The following is an 18,339-nucleotide window of genomic DNA, read 5'->3' as shown; positions in this document are numbered from 1 at the left end:
GCATTACCTCATCACTGTCCCAAACTGGCCAAACGTAGCCGGGTGACTCACTCGAGAGTCCAACAGATCCTTTGTTGCTACCTAGGCCAGCATCCTTTGTTCCTGTGAGGCTGGGCTGGGTTTGTCCCATACCTGCCCTGATGAGGTGTGAACTGCCTCTCTGCTCTTGGAGAGTTTTTGCCTGTGCTTATTTTAAGCCATGAGGATACATTTTCAGCCTCGTAACTACATACATGAAATTATAACATATAACATTACTATAACTTTACTATAACAACAATGCTCAGTGCATCATGAGCCTTCCAAAGACAACTGACATGACAAACTTTGCATTGGATACCACACAACCATTTTATAAGGATGAACATGAGGGTGCTGGGTGTTCCACTGAGGTACAGAGCATCACAGGGGGGCCTCAGAAAGAAAAAGGGTGAGAACCTCTGCTCTAACAAACAACCTTATTAACCTTGCTTACAATTACACTGTAAGCAGGTTGACTTTCCACCATACTTTGAAAAAATTATATCTGCAACGATTAAAGTCCAAATCTCCCCTATTTCTGCCTTTATTCTTAACTTAAATAACAGAAATAACAATACATAATCATCAACCAAAGCTTTTTCCTAGGATTAGATATTCTTAAAGTTTTCCCTGTAGGACCCTCAATCCCAACCCCTAGTTTGTCTGCCTTATATAGGCACTCAAATCCTTTTTATTTCTTGTTATAGAGCTAAAAGGCCCCACCTGTAATCACTACAGAGAGAGTCAAAAATAATTTGCATTTCTATATATGATTCAAGCACCTAATATCAGGATGGCTCAAAAAAAGTCTTGCGTGTCTATGATTATTATTATGAATGTTATTGTTTATATTACAGTCACACACCCATAGATCCCAACCAGGATCATCATCCCATTGTGAAAGGCAGTGAATGAACACATACAAAGATGCCCCAAAATGCTCACAAGACATGGCATGCCAAGACAAAAGCATGACAAACAATACAGGGAAAGGGAAAGGAGAGGATAACAGGAATATCTTTAAGAGGTTGCATAGGCTACCTGTGTGCACAACATGGTGGTTTCAAATCTTTTAAGCGTACTGTTTTTAATTGTTATGTTTAAACATATTGAGTTTTTATGTATTTATTTTTCTACACCTGTGAATTAGCCACTGTTAGCTGTCTTAGGATCTGATGCCCTGTTACACACACAGATCTCATACATATGCTTTTCAGGCACTAACAGAAAATGTAATATCCATTTTCTTTCCTACATGTCATCATTAATGCCTTTATGTAGCATTTTATCCACTTCCTGGTTCACAGCTTCTATTGTGACACATTGACTGGGTGACAAACTGTGGCTTAATGGCGTGACTTTAATCTCTGTTATAACCTTGTGCCAGTACAGTCTAAGGCAGGGGTGGCCAACCTGAGCCTGAGAAGGAGCCAGAATTTACCAACGTACATTGCCAAAGAGCCACAGTAATACAGCAGCAGCCCCCCACCAGCTCCCCCACCCTGCTCCCAGTGCCTCCCACCCACCGGCAGCCCCGCTGATCAGCACCTCCCCCTCCCTCCCTGCACCTCCCGATCAGCTGTTTCTTGGGGTGCAGGAGGATCTGGGGGGGAGGGGGAGAAGCAAGGGCACTACAGGCTCAGGGGAGGGGGTGGGAAGCGGTGGAGTGAGGGAAGGGCCTGTGGCAGAGCCAGGAGTTGAGTACTGAGCCCACCCTCACCCCCCCGGGACATTGGAAAGTTGGCACCTGTAGCTCCAGCTCCGGAGTCAGTGCCTATACGAGGAGCCGCATATTAACTTCTGAAGAGCCGCATGAGGCTCTGGAGCCACAGGTTAGCCACCCCTGGTCTAAGGGCTTTGAATAGTGAGTGTCTTGGACTTGGTACTTGATTCACTTTGCCTCTCCTTTGTTGTATATGTTAAATCAAAACTAGATTTCCTGTTTAATAAGGTTATGATATTTCAATCAATAGCACATACATGTCATCACACACGTCTTTTCCAGTTAATCTGTTCTTTGCAGTATCCTGAGTAACATAATTGGTGTTGCCTGCACATTATACCAAACAAGTTGAATGCTTGGAATTAATTCTGGATGTTTCTGGATTATTAAAAAATTTAACACTAAGATTCCATTTCTGCAGTGAGTTTTGCATGAGCAAGACATCTGTGCCTCTGTGGAGTTCATTACAGGACTGGGCCTACATTTCTTTTACTTCACTTGGCAACCTTTGTTCACTAATAGTAAAAGATTATTTTACTTTTGAAGACATAAAATAAACATTCATCCAATTCTGAGTCACTCTACAGAACAGGTGGGGCACTCCCATTCCCTGCCTTTTGAGATTGATTGTTTCAGTGTTTTTCTGTCCAGTGTTTTTCTGATTGTTTGCTTTCTTTCCCCAAACTCCAGCCACATGTTTCATTTTTCTACAGAAGAGGCAATTGGTACTCCTTACTCTACTTCTATATGGCGTTTCTGTAGTCAATTCACAACAATAGCAGGCACAATTATTATCTGAATTAGTAACATAAATACATTTTTCACATGCTGTAACCTCACTTCCTGGTTTGAAACTGGTTCAGTCTGAGGTGTGGCTGCAGTTGGTTATGCTCACATCTAAAGTCTTAGCACAGTGGCTTTCAACCTTTTTTCATTTGCAGACCCCTACAAAATTTTTAATGGAGGTGCAGACCCCTTTGGAAATCTTAGACATAGTCTGCAGACCTCCAGGAGTCACTGGACCACAAGTTGAAAACCACTGTCTTAGCAGACACCAGGTCCCTCCTGTGGTGACTCATATAGTTGTGCTATGATAACTGCATTTTCTAGGGTCAAACCCACCTGTTGTAAGGATTTCTTAGTGTTTTGTGAGCATGCTGTGACTTGATCATGGATCATGCTTGATGCAGATATACCAAATTCACAGTTACATTTCCAATGACTTCAATGGGACCAGGGCTTAGCCCTTAAGGCATTTACATATGAGTCATAGCATTCATCAGGTACTTGCAGTAGCTGTCTGAATTTGTACTCTCCTGAAATTGTATTTCTTTGTGGTTTGAAATAAGCATTTAGTGTAGCCTTTGTCTTTTCAGATATATCCATCCCCCTTTGTGCCTCTTTGTAGATTGTGGTAATATTGCTCATTCACTCTCTCCTCTGCTTTATCTAGTCCACTGACAAAGTTTCAGGATCAGAAGGGATTCCTCTATCCATGTTGTATATTCTGCATATAGATCAGGTGTGGTGCTGTAGAAGGGCTTAAGTGCTAGTAAATTTGGTTTGCTGTTTTTTGCTATCTCCCATTGCCAGAATGTTGTGTTCTTTAGGAAATATGATGTATGAAATATGATTGTTTTTATTAAATGGTAACAACAAAACCATAATGGATGGAAACTGAGACACCAATCATGCTCCTCAGATTCATGCATGAAAGGGACTCCACAGCAAAGATCTCCTCTTCCTGCCCAGAAAAAGGGCTCATCTGCATCCTCTCCTTCCCAAGATCCTGTCTGCTGTGGGCTTATGATATATGAGGGCAGAGAGTATGAAAAATGGGTAGGCCAGGGGCATGGTGTGGGATGTATACCGTACCCCACTGTACCCAATGGAACTCTCACTACATATGTCATAAAACTAGAGGCTGTATAACATTTTAGCCATGATCATGGATACATTCAGCTTGTGGCTAAATCACATTATGCTGTTATCATATCAGCTCTTAGAAGCTGGGCTTGGTCAGTACTTGGATCAGATGTTTTCAAGGAGCATCTTGGTGCTATAGGAAGTGGTGTTTCTATTCCATAGTCGGTGCTGTTCTCTCTCTGTCATCCTGCAGTAATGTACCAGCATGATGCTAGGGGGCATGGTGCTGCTGAAAATAACATTTTTGCATGAAATAAATAACACCGGTCCTGCACCACTTGCTATTGGAGATCTAAGAGAATAATTTGTAGACCACCAGATGTTAGCTGTCCTGGCTGAATTCCAGTGTTGGTAGATATTTTCTGCCTATCTGAATTTTCATTCCAGTGTCACTTGCTTATATTAATATTTTTTATTTCAAAACTACTGTGTGGAGTTGCTGTTGAACTTCTACAGTGACCATACTTCACACTAGAAGTGGTTGAATTTGAGAGAGAAATAAAGCAATCCTTGTGTACCACCATTTGTAGATCATTAGTGAAGTGTTGTGGACCCGTTGGGAAGCTTAATCTAAAACAAACATTTTTTTAATTGTAACATTTAATAAATGTCAAAACCAAACTCTGTATACAGTGTTGTGAGATAATATCTTTTATTGGACCAACTTCTGTCGGTACGAGAGACAAGCTTTTGAGCTTTTGTTCAGGTCTGAGAAATGTAATCAGAGTGTCAGCAAAATACATGATGGAACAGATTGCTTAGCATAAGTAGTTAACACATATTTCAAGGGACCAGACTTCCAGAAGGTGTTGGTGTGATGATGTGGGAATCTAAACCCCTCATCCCCAGCCGTTTTTCCTCCTTTCTCCCTTATGACTGGGGCGGTGTTAACAGGCCACTTGAGATTCACTTGGCATTGCTCCAAATGAAAACCTAGTCCATCCATTTCTTCAGTATGACATACTTGCAGCTTTTCAGGCATAGTCAATTGTAACTCTCAGTACTGCACTAATGCTATTAAAATCTGCATGTAAGGCTCTCAGGACACTTCTTTTCTTTTCTGTCTTTCTTCATTTCCTTTCTCTGATGGCTATGGAGTGTACCTACTGTTTCCATTTGCTTGGGCTAGTGCTTTTGGACCTGTGCCTGGGATGGTAGTGCCACAAACACCAGGTGGTCCACCCAGACTTCAGAAGGTGTCGGTGCAATGATGTGGGAATCTGTTTGTACAGCTTCTGAATTCTTTTGTTACTGAGAGATCTTCATATCCCTTTATCTTTACCAAAGTGTAAATTCCATTTTGTATGTGCAGCATTTTGCCTTCTCTTGTTCATTTGCCTCCATGTGGGGTGGGGAGGAGATGGGGCGGTGGGGAAGGGGCGTGGGATGGAGAAGAGAAGGGGATGGGGGAAGCTGGAGCCCAGCATACAGCATCCCCTTGGCAGAAGCTGGGGCTCCCCTGTTAAGCAGGCCCATCGAACCCTCACCCTGACAAGCCCCACCTCCCCTGCATCTGTACCACCCCGATAAGCTCCCACAGACACCCTCCCCACTGAGCCCCAAACACCTGCACCTGGACCCCCACCCAAATGAACCCCACCTCCCCTGCACCTAGACCCGCCCTGCTGAGCCCCAAACACCTTCACCTGGATCCCTTGCAGAGTCCCATTGCCCCTGCACCTGGAACCCCGCAATGAGCTTCTGTGCATCCAGATCTCCCACTGGGCCACCTGCACCCAGATTGCCCCACAGAGAACTCTCTTACCCCCACCTGGATCCCCCCACACTAAGTCCCTCTGCACTTGGATCCTGCTGCTGGGCTGAGCCTGATCACCCACACCTGGTGCGCCTGGCACAGGGGGGCAGGGCCCCAGGGTGTTTCTGGGCCAGGCCTGGCCTTTGCACTGTGTCAGGGTCGCATGCAGCCTCACTGCCAAGTCCCTGTCCCAGAGTGGGGTGAGGGGAGGCTGCAGGGTGATCTCCCACCTCCATGCAACCAGTGGCCTGTGCTCCCCACTGCCATGTTGGAACCTCCACATTTATTTATTGACAAAATTAGCAGAATTTTAAAATATTGTGTGCAGAATTTTTAAATTTTTGGTGCAGAATCCCCTCAAGAATTTGGGGTGCTGTGCAACTGTGATGGTGGGACTGTAAGGAAGGTGGTGGGCAGTGGGGAGGTCTATGGGCAGGGGGTGCTGGGCGAGCGGTGTGGTGTGCAGGGTGCTGTGCAGTTGTGGTGGGAGGCCAGCAGGGGAGGTCTCTGGGAGGGGTGGGGGCTGGGCATAGAGATTGTGGCGGAGATCTCTTGGCAACGGGGCGCTGGGCATAAGGGTGGGGCATTGGGCAGGGGGGTGGTGTGGTGTGTGCCCGCCCTCAAGGGGAAGGGGCATGCTGGCAGCACAGGGCTGGGCCTCCACAGAGGGGAGCACAGGGGCTGTCCTGGGGGACAGGGCAGAACCAGCACCACCCCCCTGCACTCACCGGTGGCATGGCTGGGCTGGGCCGCTGCACTTCTTGCCGCCAGTGAGTGCAAGCCCGGCCCTGCTGCAGTCCTCAGCAGAGTGGGTGTGGAGCAGGGGTGGGAAGAGGTGGGGCTGGGGCCATGGGGAAGAGGCGGAGCAGGGGCTTGAGCAGCACACAGCTGCGCAGGGCACCAGGTAATTACGTATGGGTAAGGATGGCCCTGCTCTCCTGCTCGACTGCACAGAGCAGGGCTGCTCCCACCGCGCTGTGCCTCATTGTCCCCAGCCCAACCTTCACTCTGGAGACTGACCAGCCCGTTCCCCTGCACCTTGCCCCATGGGGGCCCACAAATATGTTTGGCACCAGTCCCACAAACAGTTAATCCAGCCCTGCCTACCACATGAGTGAAACTGTAACTCAGAAGGTTCAGACCTGTGGTGGGATTCTGGGAAAGGAGTGCTTAAGCTACAGGGGAGTCTGAGGAGTCAGCACTAAATTCAGGAGCTAAGCAGCTGGGCCCTGGGATCTCAGGAAGGGGTGCTTGTAATGGAATGCTAAATTGTAGTATTACTATTCAGTCACTAGGTGGCAATGTGTGTAAAAACCTTATTTAAGGTATCCTCAGCCAAAACCTAGCAGAGCATTACAGTATCTTATGATGAACACTTCTGCTATGTACCTCACTAAAAAGGAAGCACTGTAGCCAGTTCATACCCGTACAGGAACATGACAGAGCTAACTAGAGGATTTGCAGCCCAAGAGGGTCTAGGAACTCCAAGGCAGGACCAGATTCTGTTCAGACTCCCATGGGTGTAAAACACCTGAGGATCCTCCAGTGGTTGGGTCCCCTCACAGCAGTCTGGTGGGCTGCCAGCAGGGTACCCAGATCTGTGACAATTGGCATCTTTCTCTTTTTTGGCTTTGAACTGGTTCAGTTGGTGTCCGTAGCTGGCCAACTTATCTCAGCCTTCTGTGTCCTGGTACCTGGTTCAGTTCTTGAACTCCACAGTGCTGCACATAGCTAACTGTGTGAAGTTTTCTCCTGCAGATGAGGAACTTGATGCAGACCATCAAGACCAGGTTCTTTGATACAGCTGGATTAGGGTGACCAGATGTCCCATTTTTATAGGGACAGTCCCATTTTGGGGGACTTTTTCTTATTTAGGCACCTCTTACCCCCACCCCTGTCCCATTTTTTCACAGTTGCTATCTGGTCACCCTAAGCTGGATTCCCTAACATTGTAGGTGATGGACTGTATTCGTGTGAGCATCATGGTCCTTATTGTGGGTATATGTATATGAAATATGAAATATGCCTGAATATGCAAGAAATATCTATATAGGTTTTTATAGTGTGCCCATCACTTTAGTATCTGAGGACATGACTCATAAGGGTATTATTATATATTTTCTGCCTAGTTATCCAGGGAGTACCATGATGCCCAAATGTCTTTGATCTGTTGAAATGTAGAATGATTCTGTCTGCAAGGCCTGAATTCAAGCTTTGGCTTGTAAACAAGCAGCAAACACAATGAGGCATAAGTAAGAAAGTTATAACATCACTGCTCACATCCTGCTCACACTCCTAACAACCCTAAGTTATTTTGTGTAATTAGTAGAAATGTTTCTATATTATTGTTATTGTTCCTATTGCTATTTCTTGTCAAATATTTTTTAAAGAAACCAAATATTTCCTGTGCGTGTATGTAATCCAAAATATTGTTCTAGTGACTGGAATGTGAATGTGACATTGACTGGAACAAGACTAGACAAAATGAAGCTGGCTAGTCTGTTTTCATTGTCCAGCTGGAATGAAGTTTAGAAAGTAACCAAACAGCATCAATAGTCAAAAGTTAGTTAGATTTAAAATTCTTTCACATTTACTAAGATATTATTATTAACACAGATTACATTTTTAATATATTTAGATACTATTTTAAAAATCTGACTGTATCCCTTTAAATGTTGCAGTCGGAAATCTTCACCATAATCTGCCTAGCAACAAGTGACTCTCCGATAACAGAAAACTAGTTCTTTCTTTCTTCAGATATATAATTCTACAAGTAATAAGGATCCAGATAGATTGAAAATTCTTTGAGACAAGGAATGGGTCTTAATCTATGTTTAGAAAATATAATGTAAATTTACACTGCTAAATAAATTATTATTTACACTAATATTAAGATAAAGGTATACATATTTAAATATAATTCATACAATATAAGTAATATACTATCCTAAAGGAGTACTATATTCTTTCAGAACTAAATAATTCATTCATTATATCAGTATTTATAAAATATGTAATTACATTTCTCTGTATGTAGATATTTAAATAGGACAAAACGCATGACAGCAAATAAAGATAAATGAAAACGTTAACCATGCTTAACATTAGGCACATGAGTATTCCCACTGAGTTCAATGGGAATACTCTCATGTGTTAAGCATGCATGCACGCAGGTATTTGCAGGATTGGGGCCTAAATAAACTAGATATGGGCTCAAGTTATAAAGTTTTGATCTGGATTTGAAGCTTGGGAGTTCAGATGCAAGATCATAGAAATATGGAACCAGCCATGACATTTAAACCCAGATGCAGATCCAAGTTTCTTCAAAGTTTGGAGGTATTTGAATCTGTGATTTTGCTTCAAGTTCATCTCTAGAAAAATTGATTTTTAAAATGTCAATCTGAAAATTTTCCATTGCATTTCACACTATGAGACTAAATGCTGAGTAGTCCTATTGACCACCTCCATAAGTAATGATTTATAGGGTTAAGTGAGACCATAATTAGTACTGGGAATTATTAAAATACAGTACTGGTGAAATTTTTCAAGATATACAAATAACTTCTTGACTTCCATTTTCCAAATCTATACAGGATGGAAGTAACAAGACCATTTCCCCCCTCTCTAGATCCATGTTACTGTGTTTTCCATGGCAGGTTTGTTTTCAGAACTCATAGAAGGAAAGCTTTTTTAAAAAAAATAATCTCTGTAGGATTTGGATAATTGTAGTTAAGTTACAGGAGCAGCATGAATTTGAAACATCAAGTTCAAATGATACATTAAAAATAGTTTCAGATTCTTCTCCTGCTCCTGAGTCCCACTTACTATTTTTTGTGTTTTTACAATCACATTGTCTTATTTTTAAAAATTGTTTTTCTCTCGTACTTTGCTGTGTGCAAAACTCACACAAGCTTAAGGAGAAATGGACTGACTGTACAGGGAACACTGAAATGGGCTACACACAAAGTTGTTGTCAAATGCACAAAGTAAAAAAGAATAGAGAAATTGTTTCACTTTCTCTAATATTACTCAGTTAGAGTAATCTCTGGTGTTTTTTGTAATAATAGTAAGTGCAGATGTGACTTTTAATGTTGACAAAAGAGGGTAAATGGCTCTTATCCTTGAGAAACCACTTTGGATGACAGCAAACACTGTCATTCAAACACTTTTTGTTAATTTATAGAAAGGGTTTTCCCAAATATTAGCATGTTCAGAGTTCTCAGGTGTTGGTGATTTCAGTCCACCTTTGCTTTTGAATGCATTAACTGCAGCTTTCTAGGTTCCATTTAAGTGTCAAGGACCCTACCCTACTCTCTATAAATATTAAAGAGGATATATGCAGAGGTGAAGCCTGTCTATTCAGTTCAGTTTGTCTCTGGCCTTCCAGTCCCTAGGTTTTATTTCTTCATTTAATTTCTTATCAGGCTTTGTAATGAGAAGCCGTAACTAACATCAATGGCAGATCCTGGGATTGGCAGTTGCTGCAAAATTTAAGCTTTCTTAAAAAGGAAAAAAGGGGAGGAGAGTTCTAGCCCTCTGGCCACTGCTCTTCCTTTGATCTTTTCCATGTTGAGATTTTTTTTGCCCTGTATTGTGGGTTGCTTATTGTCAGCGTTTCCTTCTCTCTGTTACTGTGCTTCATACTTCTCTCCAGATGGCAGCTAATACAAAGAAAAACATAATTTGTCCTATGGAGCAAAAAGAATGAGGGTGTAATGGAGATGACTTTTTTTACCCTCCAGGTGGCGCTGTTCTGCATAGTGACAAATGAAGAGTGAAATGAAAGCAACAATCAATTTTTAAAACAGCACCTTGTTTTCTGTGTGCATGGGGCAAATTCTGCTCTCCACTGTCCCAGGCAATACATTGTCATTTACTAGCATGAACACAGTTATTAAAGCAACAGATAGTGTAGAGTGTGATAAAGGATTTACCTTTTTAATTTTTTCTGTTATATACGCTTGATATTTGGCACACATCTATCTTTATTTTGGCATGTATGAAACAGCAACTCAACAATAAGGTATCCTATATACAGTGTGCCTGATTCTTCTCTCATGGTGTAAATCAGGAGTGATTCCACTGAAATCAGTGGAATTATACCAGTGTAAGTGAGATCAGAATCTGCTATATTAGAGGTTTCAGAGTAACAGCCGTGCCACAAGTACTCCTTTTCTTTTTGCTATATTAGAGTTTCTAAAAAAAAATTCATTAAATGAGGATTGCAAGAATGCAGAATTCAACTTTCCTTCATATTCTGTCCAGGGGTCTGATCGGGTCCTTGGTTTTCCCAGAAGCAGCAAGGAGAATCCCAGAACAAGAATCAAATAGTCATCTCTTGATAACCAAGCCATGATTTCAGAGGGAAAACACAATGGAAGGAAACAGTCACTAAAACATGGAAGCTGAAGATTTTAAACAGTTTTACCCAAAACTTTATTAATCACTTGTTGGAGATTATTTATAAACAGGCATGAAAAAAGCAAATTTCCTATTCCTCTGCCTATTGATAATGAATAAAATATTTTATCAATGTTTTCTAATAATAAATGAGAGGATAAATTGAAGATAGATCCGATTCTGCAACTATATGTGTCAATTCAGGTAATTGCCTGCATGGAGTCCAACGAAAATCAGGCATCAGCACTTGTGCATTTGTTTGTTAGGATCAGGGCCATAGCTTTTTAACACTAATGATCCGGTTCTTCAGTGTGCTTGTACATCTGGGACTGTATGATTAATATACTTTTTCTGGGTATTTGGGTTTTTTATATGTTACACATCTAGGTCCAAAATTCAAGGGATTAGAGATTTTGAATGTTTTGATTTTTTTGGGTGCCCAATTTGAGTCATCTTTTAAAAGCCTGATTTCTTGACAGTAGGTACTCAGCACTTTCTGCAAATCTGACCTCCTTAAGGTGTCTCAAGCTGAGCACCCAAAAACTGACACCCAAAATCACTGGTCACTTTTGACTGTTTGGTAGTAATACAATGTGTTTATTTGATAACATTTAATTTTTGTACATATAATATACTCATTTATTTACTTATCTGACAGTTCTAGAAATCAATGTGAGTTTTGGCAATGAGGTCAGTAGGACTGTGACCCTAGATGATGTATAGTGCATGCAATTGTTTTTACTATAACTAGATAATTATGTCACTTTCATCTTAGTCAGAACAATGAGGAGTAAGAAACAAAGCTGAAAAATGAAGCTCTGAGAGGCTGACTCGCTCAGTTTCACTACGACTAGCATCATGAGGTGCAAATTGCATTTCCTGAACTTGCTGCTCCCAAGGGAAAACTTATTATCATGAAAGACCCCTGATGGGCGGCAGCTTTAGTTCCACCAATGGCTCCACTGACTGACTCAGTCTACCTTGCCTACGCCTGCTCCTCACACTGCACTCACTTTTATATCTGCATTGGCTGCCCTGGCAGAAGGGAGGGTGGAGATCCCTTTGCAGGTGGACTTTGCACCAGGCCTGCACTGGCTTCGGCTGCTAGAGACTGGACTGCAATAACAATTTCCTGATAAGCTTTCCCAGAGCGATAACTTGACTGGTACTGTGGGAACTAATTGAACAGCTGGGATATTGCTCCTCTCTGCCCTTCAGCCTTTAATATTAATAGGAAAGTTGCTAATTACAAATTATATTCATAGTGATAACTAGCAGCACGTTGCTAAAGATTTCTAGAAAACCGCTTTAAACCAAGCAGGATTACCTTTAACTCTTTGAGTCCCGAAATGAATGAAATTTAGTGGGTCACAAGTGTATAGGCCAAATTGAGTTAGACTGCGTACGTAAATACCCAAAAGGCTGCAGCCAGGAAGGGAATCACAAAGTGGAAACTGCCTGTCCCATTTCTGGCTTGCCTGCAAGCCTTTGGTGACCAGAAGAAAGGAAGAGCATTCGAAAGCAGGGCTTAAGGGTCAGGGGGCACAGTCTACCTGCTTTACCCTATGACTTCACACAGATCTCTCCTCTCACATAGCATATTCCTGGCTGCAGATTACCCATGTGCAGGACTGTTCATGGTGCTGAGGATGGTCAGAATAGGACATGCTCTAACATTTTTTTTCAGCATGAATATGCAGCTATTTGGTGGTGGAGGAAGAGTTACTCTGTTTTAGTGCTTGGGACCAGAATTTGGTTCATGTGTCTGAGTATGTTTGCTTTTGTTTTCCCTCTTATGCTTGTCAGGTTATAGGGGTTTTTCTCCTACATTCAAGTGAGATTCTTGTGCGCTTCAAATTATTCTGTGATTTTAGAAGAGTAGAATGCACTCTGGGTCATAAGGACCAAGGAAGTGCCATAATGGAGATACATTTGGGGTCTAATGCTACAATGGTGCCTAGCACAGAGGCTACTGGGCCATGCCACTAAAAGGGGACAATATGCAAGCCGTAGACATCTGGAGTAGCAGTGCTGGAGCAAGATGGAAAAAGTCACAGGTAAGCAGTGATCTGTGCAGCAGCATGTTTGGTGATCAGAAATAAACTCTTCTGACTGCAGATTAAATTTTTTTGTGAAATCATTTCTAGAAGGTGAAGGAAGGCCTACCTCTGGTTTTCCACTAACACCTGTTGTAGGGGATATGAGGCCATCCATCCTTCTGAAAACACAGACCTGATTCTGTACAAAGTGAGTGTAAAGTGCTACTCTTGGTGTGGTGGAGAATTCTGATTTGGTAGTGTTCTACACCCACTTTGCACGGGTGTAAATTACTACACAAGGAACAAAGTAATGGAAAATCAGGCCCAAAATCATCTGCTGGAGAAGAAGGGGAGAAGGTCACCCAAACTCCATCTGACGGCCCCCTTTGCACAGACTAATTACCAGAGGCAGAAGAGGACCACCTCATCCACAGAGGTCATGGGGCCGTAGTCTGCTGGATCCCAAAAGAAGGTGGAAGAGAGGGAGCCTTCATAGGGGTTCAATTCAATTTACAAATGAAAAGATGTAATCCCTCCTGGGAAGAGCTGATCTAGCTGACATGATGCAATCGTTTGTGTAGTGTGCAGTAAGGAGTGGTTCAGGTGCGGCAGGATGAGCATTGCAGCAATGGATACTCAGTCTGTTCACATCTTGTTTATCCAAACTTATCTTAACTGAACCTCAGGACACTGTAAGACTCACCCATCATTCATGTTTGGTTAACTTTTCCCACCATTCCTGCTCATATAGTTTTTATTATTTAAGAATTCTTTTATTTTACCTGTAGAGTTTTGTGTTTTCTATGGAAATTTTAAAACCTCATGACAAATGGGAATAAAGCTTTGTTTTCAGGCTGGTTGACTGGTTAAAAATATGGATTGGATGAGCTGCATCAACTCAATTGGTATATGGAAAGCATTATGAATTATAAAAGGACTAGAGTGGAAGGGTCAGATTCAGTCTTGGTGTATGCTTCAAATTCAGTGGAGTTGTGCTCACTTGTAATAGTGCTGAACATGGCCCAGTAAGTTTGCAATTCACAAACAATTTATTTTATTCCCAAAAGATTTTGAGAGAAACTTTCTTTGAATCCAACTACTAATCATCCCGTGGGTGACTCATAGGTAAATTACTTATAAACTTAACAATCAGAAGAGCTTGACAGATACACCAGTTGAGCCTCCCAAAGATGGGAGGGAAGAGAACCAAGCTGGGGGTTATCTCCAAATGAAGAGATGCCATGAGCTGTTGCGTCAGAACTCCATCTCTCCCTCATTTCTTTGGGGCTCTTCCCAGTAAAGCTGAGTGAACAGCTTGTTATAGATATTATTGGTTCCAAGTGTGGACCCAATCACATATATCTGTTATTCATGAGTGGTTCCTAGATAGTTTAGGTGAATAGATTTTTGGTTCATGGTTTATTTATGACTTGTGCTATTCAGACTTTGTTGTTTCTGCTGTATGGTTGGTCACCTCTGTTACAAGTATTATTTCTTCTCTCTGATTATATGTATGAAGTTCATAGAGTAAGATCAAGGAAACTTACTTTCAGGTATGAATTTTTTCATGCACCATTTGGGATTTGTGAATATTTTCTCAAATCTGTGCGGCTGTTCATACAGTTGTACATGATGAATAACACAAGCCCCCCCAAACAGAGAATGTATCTCTTTTATTTGTGAAAATATTCACAAAAAATTTAAACTATTCAACTATTTCCCCTCATTGGAAATGCATGAGCCTAACCATCCCATCATTTGATTTCAATGGGAGATAGTGTGATCATGTCCAAAGAGGTGTAGATGAGATCTCAGAGATGATGAGTTGTGAGTCTTAAGAAGTTTGCCTCTTGCTCTGTATATAAGATTTCTGCCATATCACAAAAACATTTTAAACTGGTGTTCTGCATAATTCACTCCTATATTTGCACATTTCACCTACTTGGTGTTGACCTTAGAAAATAATATAAATCTATAGGCTAAATCATGTGTCCCTTGCATGGGTACAATGGGAGGGAAGAGAGCATAGGATATCTTTCTTTCCAGCACACTCACGCAAGAAGCATCCAGAATACAGCTCCATTATTCCCTGGAGTACTGGACTGTTGAGCTAGCCAAGGCATCCAGCAGTGCTTTTTGTCCCAAAGATAACAGTAAACCCACAATCAGTCCCAGGAAGAATGCATGCTGCATCACTCTTCAGAAGAAGGTGTAAGTGTTGCTGCCCTGAGATCTCCCAGAAACATTCGATCAACCTCTGTCCTGTACAGGTAGAATGTCTGAGCACTACCACAAAGACCCTGTCTACACTGGCAAGTTTCCGCGCAGTAAAGCAGCTTTCTGTGGTGTAACTCCCGAGGTGTACACGTTGCCAAGCCACTTAGCGCTCAGAAACTGTGCAGTTGCAGCGCTGTAAAAAAACCACCCTGATGAGAGGCATTGAGCTTTCTGCGCCGGCCCTACAGCGCTGCCGTGCCAGTGTAGACACCCTGGTCGATGACAGCGCTGCGATTGGCCTCCGGGAGTTATCCCACAATGCCTGTTCTCGCCTCCCTGGTCATCGGTTTGAACTCTACTGCCCTGCCCTCAGGTGACCAATCATCATCCCCACCCTGTAAATTCCTTTGGAAATTTGAAAATCACCTTCCTGTTTGCTTGGTGATGCGTGCAGTGGTCTCTTCACATCTTTCCAGGTGGCCATGCCTGCTCCACGCACCAGGCGATCCCCTGTTTTGAGCAATGCCGAGCTGCTGGACCTCATCAGCATTTGGGGAGAGGAAGCTATGCAGTCCCAGCTGCGCTCCAGCCATAGGAATTATGATACCTACGGACAGATTTCACAATGTATGATAGAAAGGGCCATGACTGGGACACAGTGCAGTGCAGGGTCAAAGTGAAGGAGCTGCAGAATGCCTACACAAGGTGTGGGAAGCAAACCGCTGCTGCAGTGCTGCGCCCACGAGCTGCCAGTTCTACAAAGAGCTGGACACGATAGTCGGTGGCAACTCCACCTCCACTGCGAAGACCCCTGTGGATACTTCGTTGGCTCATGTGCCAGTTGAGAGTAGACTGAGCCAGGAGGAGGAAATCTTGGACGAAGGGGGGGACCCAGAGGCAGAGGATGGTTCAGAGGCCAGAGATGAATGCAGTCAGGAGCTCTTCTCTACCCCAGAGGATGCTAGCAGTCACAAGCTGTCGGATCTTGGCGAAGCGCGAACAGGAGAGGAGGCCCCTGGTAAGTGGATCTGATTTTGGGAATTGCTGAAGCGATTTGTTGGGGGCAGGAGGGTTGCAGAAAGCAGGCTTGTCTCCCACCACATGCCTAGTCTGAGCAGTGGAACAGGCTGTTGATAGACTCCCTCACTTCATGGGAATCTCCCTCAGAGATCTCCAGGAAACTCGTGGAGATACTGGGCAATCCACTGCTGCAGGTTCTTCGGCAGAGCTGCTTTGTTTCTTGCCCCATTAACAGTAACTTTCCCACACCACTGTTCTGTTGCGGCAGGGGGACCATTGCTGCACACAGGCAAGCCGCATAGGCACCAGGACGGAAGCCACAGGCTTGGAGATGACCCTCCCTTGATTCCCTGCTCACCCTCAGCAACGAGACAGTTTCCATAATGATCACATCCTGTGGAAAGTGTGGGGACAGGAATGATTATCAAGCTCCCTGCCCCGCCCGCCTACAGTGCTAGCTCTCCCCAAAGCCATGTACAGCAGGGTCTGGGAAAAGTGATTCACCCTGCCTCTGCAGCTACTCACCATTTTGGGGGTCTTGTGGCTCATGTGTGCTTGCCTGGGGTCAGCCAGTTAGTGACTGGTGTGTGAGTACTGGCTGTGTTTTAAAGCACTGAATCAGTGTTGTTTGTGTTGCAAACAATACTGCTTCTGTAAAATGTTGCATTTAAACTTCACAGAGATGACCTTGGGAGGCCAGCCTCCCTTATTGGTGGCAGAATGGCTGCGCAGAATTAGAAAGCGGCCACGAAGAACTAAGGAGGACTTTCTCCGTGAGGTTATGATGCACTCTGCCGCTGAGGAACAGGATTTGAAGGAGTGGCGGGACAGCGAGAAGAGGGACCAAAAGGAGAATGCGGCACACCAGAAAGAAGCCATGGAGCAGCTCTTAAATGTTATGGAGCGCCAAGTGGACACGCTCCAGGCAATACTAGCTCTTCAAACAAGCAGCTCTGTGCCCACCCTCCCCTGCAGCCGCTGTCACAAAACTCTTTCCCAGGCGCCCCCCACCCTCACCCCAGACTGCCAACACACTGTTATCAACCTCCTGGCTCCACTGTCTACCCATTCCACTCCTCCTCCCCCACAGTCCAGCAGTGCGGACTCCCACTACCCACTGCACTCAACACCCATCCCTCTGCAGTCTGGCTCTGCTGAAGTACAGCACCCACTGCACTGTACTCCAAAGGAGAAGGTTGTATATGATCCTTGGACATACACAAATCTGTAGCCATCCTGGGACCCCTCCTCCTCTTGATACCTTCCCATTCCCCATCTCCCTCCCTGCTGATGAATTTTTTTGTTTGACTCGCTCCTCCAGTTGTTGTCTTTTAATAAAAGAATTGTGTTTGATTGAAATCAATCTTTATTCTATTGAGTGAAAGCAAAAAGAGCACTGCAAAGCAACATACAATTATGTTAAGGCCCCTTCTTGCATCATGTGCACCAATCACCTCCTAGCATTACAAGCACTGCAATCCCAAGCATAGCAACAAATATTAGTCGTTTTCAGCCTCAAATTGCTGCCTCAAGGCATCCCTGATCCTTATGGCCCCATGCTATGCCCCTCTGATAGCCCTGGTCTCTGGCTGTTCAAACTCAGCCTCCAGGCGCTGAATCTCTGCGGTCCAGCCCTGAGTAAAGCTTTCATCCTTCCCTTCACAAATATTATGGCGCGTACAGCACGCAGCTATGAGCATAGGAATATTGTCATCAGCCATGTCCAGCTTCCCATACAGGCATAGCCAGCGGGCTTTTAAACAGCCAAATGCACACTCACCAGTCATCCTGCACTTACTCAGCCTGTTGTTGCACTGCTCCTTGCTGCTGTCAAGTTGCCCCATGTACTGCTTCATAAGCCATGTCATTAAGGGGTAGGTGAAGTCTCCAAGGATCACAATGGTCATTTCAGCTTCCCCTACAGTGATCTTCTGGTCCAGGGAGAAACTCCACAGGAGATAGAGAAGGCAGCAAGGAAGCACTAGCCACAGCCACAGAAATACTGGTAAAAAAAAAAGGAGTACTTGTGGCACCTTAGAGACTAACAAATTTATTTGAGCATAAGCTTTCATGAGCTTCAGCTCACTTCATCGGATGCATTCAGTGGAAAATACAGAGGGGAGATACATCATGTTCTCTATGTATACAAATCTCCCCACTGTATTTTCCACTGAATGCATCCGATGAAGTGAGCTGTAGCTCACAAAAGCTTATGCTCAAATAAATTTGTTAGTCTC

This window comes from Eretmochelys imbricata, chromosome 9, assembly GCF_965152235.1.
Source record: "Eretmochelys imbricata isolate rEreImb1 chromosome 9, rEreImb1.hap1, whole genome shotgun sequence".
NCBI lineage: Eukaryota > Metazoa > Chordata > Testudines > Cheloniidae > Eretmochelys > Eretmochelys imbricata.
Note: the sequence above shows the minus strand (reverse complement) of the source record.